At 45.0% G+C, this 4,354-nt stretch overlaps 1 pseudogene; it reads left to right on the top strand.

Moving 5' to 3' along the window:
- The first annotated feature begins 928 nt into the window (after positions 1-928).
- On the top strand, positions 929-2,919 carry LOC103734549 (annotated as a pseudogene).
- Positions 2,920-4,354: the final 1,435 nt, after the last annotated feature.

The raw sequence follows: 4,354 nt of genomic DNA, 5'->3' as shown, positions 1-4,354 counted from the left end.
AGGAAGCAGTATTGGTTCCCCAGGTGTCTGGGGCCCCGAGACTAGGAATGGCGCAGGGCCCAAACTAGGAGTATAGAACGGTGAGGCAGGGGGATGGAAGGGTGAATGAGGCTTAGGGAGTCCCGGCGCAGAGCGCTGCACTATAGACTTACCCCAAGAGGCCTGAGGATAGTAGTAAACGTTATACTTTTAATCTTCATAGAGAAACTATTTTTGCATAGAGTACTAAATGCAACTTCAATCCAATCTACACTCAGCCATTATCAATAAGGAAAATATGGATTACAACTATGTAATTTTTAAAATATTTTATATGTATGAATGTATTGTCTGCATGCACGTATGGGCACTCGAGCTGTGCAATGCCCATGGAAATCAGAAGATGGCATAGATCCCTTGGAACCGGAGTTATAGACACTTGTTAGCCACCATGTGTATGCTGGGAACTGAACCCAGGTCCTGTGAAAGAGCAGCCAGTGCTCATAACCCCTGAGCTATCCCTCCAGCCCCATAACTATGAAATTCTAATGGGCATGAAAATGTATTCATTGTATTATTTTTCCTGAAAGCAAATGGGCATTGGAAGTAAGAAGTTTCAATTTGTCATGCTGCTTTTCTCTGTGTGTTTTCTCCTTCTTTGAGACTTCTGTATCTGAGAGACAACTTGAAGCATGTGACTTTTGTAACCGGAAGGAGTAGCACATTCCAATATAGAGAAACAATAATAAGCCACATACATAGGTTTCATGATTTAATCCTTGCAATGTGCACATCATTTCTGTCCTACAGAGCAGATTAGTGACTCAAAATATGAAGAATTAGGCCCAAAGTTATGAGGCTGGAACCAAGACATTCAGATCCTAAAACTTTATACTTTAAAAATAAATTACAGTGGACAAGGGGGCAAATCTGTCAGGAGTGTCACGTGATGATCACACCCGCTGGCTTGGAAGCCAGGAGATGGGGAACGAGGCTCATGACCAAGGAGCAGTTGGCACATGTTACCTTGGCAGTTGATGTAAACAGGGCCTCCGGCCCATAAGGGTCTTCTGACTGCGCTTGGCTGCTGGGTAGTCACAGGGGAGGTGCTTCTCTACTTACCCTCCACATTGCACTCCTAGGGATTTTGATAGACTTGAAGAAGGTTTATGTTCCTGAAGCCTTGGGAGCTGTCATAGACTAAAGAGAAAGAAATCTTAGACCCCAGAAAGGACTACCCCCCTTCAAAGATAAGCTACTGTTTGGTTTCTGAAGACCCTGGTATTTCTAGAATAAGATTTGCTTTCACCAAACCTAAGTACGTGACAGAAGGAGCCCCTGAATAGGACCTAAGGATGCTGTGACCAGAAGATGGGATCACAGAAGAGTAGCGGCATAGGATTCAGGTCTGTAGAAACCTCTGAGGGCTTGTCCCAAGTCAGAGTGAGGAAGAGGAAAAAGAGGATGAAGATGTGGATCTGGCCCAGGTACTGGCCTATCTCCTCAGTACAGGCCAAGTAAGGTTCCTACCTGGAGGTGGTATATCAAATTTATAACTCTTCCAGGCTCTCTCGGACTCAGAGGAAGAGCTTGACAGAGCCTGGGATGGTCATCTTGGGGATCAATACAGACCACCTGTGTGTGAAACCCCTGACGCCATGGAGCGGAAATGCAATGGAATCGAGAAACAGGTGAAATTGGCAATGGGGAGGCTGGGACTTGGGAAGGCTGCCTAAGAGCACGGTTTTCCTAGAATGTTACATCAGAGAAAACCAGGCCTCTGCCACTGGGGAAACTTCTCCCTTGATGTCTCACTTCTTGCCCGAAGATTTGACTTCACTGATACCTACTCCTAGAAGATTCTCTGTGGCATCTACAGCAAAGATGGTAAGATCTTCATATCTGTCTACCAAGAACAGACAATCAGACTATATGACTGCCAATATGGTCATTTCCATAAATTCAAGAGCATCAAGGCCTGGGTTGTAAGCTACAGTGTCCTGGTTCTTGCCCTCACATTTACTGGGTGTCACTTCTTCTACTCCAGTTGGCCTGATTACATTCATATCTATGCATTACATGCAACATCTAGGGAGCAGGAGACCCACACACCGACCTGCCTCTAAGGCCAGATAAGAATTGTTTTGCTGTTTTCACCACTGATGTATTCTCAGACAAATACTAAGAAGAGTCAGTAATGGCTACCTGTATGCCTTTGACCAGGAACAAAACCAATCCACCCTTCAGATTGTTTCTCATGGGGATGCTGTGAATTTTGTGCCCTTTGCAGATGTAATAAATCCTGTTCTCTGAGGGAGATGACACTATCTGCAAAGTGTGGAATCCACACACCATAAAGGAGGACCCCGGGCCTATGGGTGCACTGGCTGGACCAGGATGGTATTACCTTTCTTAACAGCAAGGGTGATGCCCAGGATCTCATCTTTAACTACAAAGATCAGACCATCGAACTCTGGGATATCTGCCATTTTTTTCCAATCATAAAGGCATGAAAGTCTCAAGCCAGGCAATCATACAACAAAATTGTGAACATCGCCGGCAGCGGGTGCCCAGAAAAGCCCTGCGGGCACTGAAGCTCCCAGGGACAGCTTGACTTGCCAGAACCATGGCATGCTGTATACTCTCATCCACTGCTGATTCTCCCCAAGCCACAGCAGTGGCCAAGGCTTCATCTACAGAGGCTGCTCCACTGACAAAGTGGTTGTATACAACTTCCTAAGTGGCCACATTGTGAAGTGGCCCAGCCAAAAGGCCTATGTCTGTGACATCAGACAAAACCCCTTTGAGGAGAAGATTGTTAGCAGTTCCTGGGATGCAAACCTGCATCTGTAACAGTACCACCAGGCTGAGCACTTCCAAAAGGCATGCCAGACTCTGAGAAATGCTCCAGTGCCCTGCCCACCTATGGTCTTTTCCTAGCCTCAGTAGATCTGACCTCCAGTTTCATACAGGGTAGACTCTCAACATGTTCTCTGCCTCCTCCCCTCTTTTCCCTTCTGGAGAATATGTGGAAGAATGACCAAACTTAGGCAGTGAAAAACAGAAAACCAAGGTTCGCACCCAAGGTGAATCCGGGAAGGTTCACCCCACTGGGGTAAGTGGTCTCCTAATGCATTCATACCCAGTCTGTTTGGTCCCCATCTCTAGCCAGAGAGTGTCAGAATGGCCATTATCTGGAGTACAGTTTCTGCCACCCAGACAACTGTTCCGTTTTTACTAATGTTCAGATATTAGGTATTGACACACAGCACAGATACCTGAGGCCAGGTCTGAAAAGATCTTTCAGCTATGCCTAGGTCTTCACACTGAGGATTAGATTGGCCAATCAGAGGGTCTGGTGTCCTGGACTTTCTTCCTGAGGTTTTTGGGGATACACAGAGTGGCTAGATGCGTTTTCTCAGTACCCTCTGGGGTAGGAGCTATGCCTTCTCGCATACTGGGGAATTTGGAGTTAAAGAAGCTATGATGTGAGAGGTAGGAGTCTGCAGAAGCTGTATGTAGCCTGACATGCCATAGGATTCTATCATACTGCTGGCAGCAGCTTCAAGGAAGGACTTTAAGCTAGGGCTCCATTCATCTTCTCATGGGCTTTGGCTCTCCCAATAAACTGTCTCTGGGAACCTGAAAAGAAAATCTGCCACAAGTGGTGGTGCATGTCTTTACTTAGCATTCAGGAGGCAGAGGCAAGGTGTATGTCTGTGAGATCTAGGCCAGCCTGGTCAACATAGTAAGTTCCAGGCCAACTGCAGCTACAGGAAAACCGTGTCTCAAAAAAAGAAAGAAAAGAGAAATTCAGTCATGTTGTCCCCTTCTTTCTGAATGCTCTAACTTAAAATACATAATCAGAAAATAACAGCAACACCCAGTGGAAGTATTTCTCTCCCCCGCCCCTCTCTCTTCCTGTGTGTGTGTATGCATGATACTTTTAGTTTACTCAATACTTTGACATGTCTGGTGTCATCATTACATAAACCTTATACATTTAGAAAAATGGGAAGAAGAGAATCTTGTGCAAAATGCCGGAAATACTGAATTCGAGTTCATATTGTCACAAAATTCCCAGGTAGCCCTAACATTAAAGTTCAAGAAGCACCAAATTAGATAAAAATCACTTTTGTTTGTATGGACCTAAAGATTAATAAACCAAAAATCTGTCAAAAGCTTTCCTGATTTTTGACCATCAGTTGGTCATATATGAAGAGCAAGCTTACTTTACCAGCAAATGGAGAATCTTCTAGAGAAGCTTCCTTTTAAGATTTATTTTACTTTTATTTGTGTGCGTGTGTGTGTGTGTGTGTGTGTGTATACATATGGGTGTGTGTGCACACAGAGGACAGAAGAGTGTTTTAGATTC

This window comes from Nannospalax galili, unplaced genomic scaffold (genome assembly GCF_000622305.1).
Source record: "Nannospalax galili isolate Female #2095 unplaced genomic scaffold, S.galili_v1.0 scaffold34, whole genome shotgun sequence".
NCBI classification, from domain to species: domain Eukaryota; kingdom Metazoa; phylum Chordata; class Mammalia; order Rodentia; family Spalacidae; genus Nannospalax; species Nannospalax galili.
This window is presented reverse-complemented; position numbering and strand designations above follow the sequence as displayed.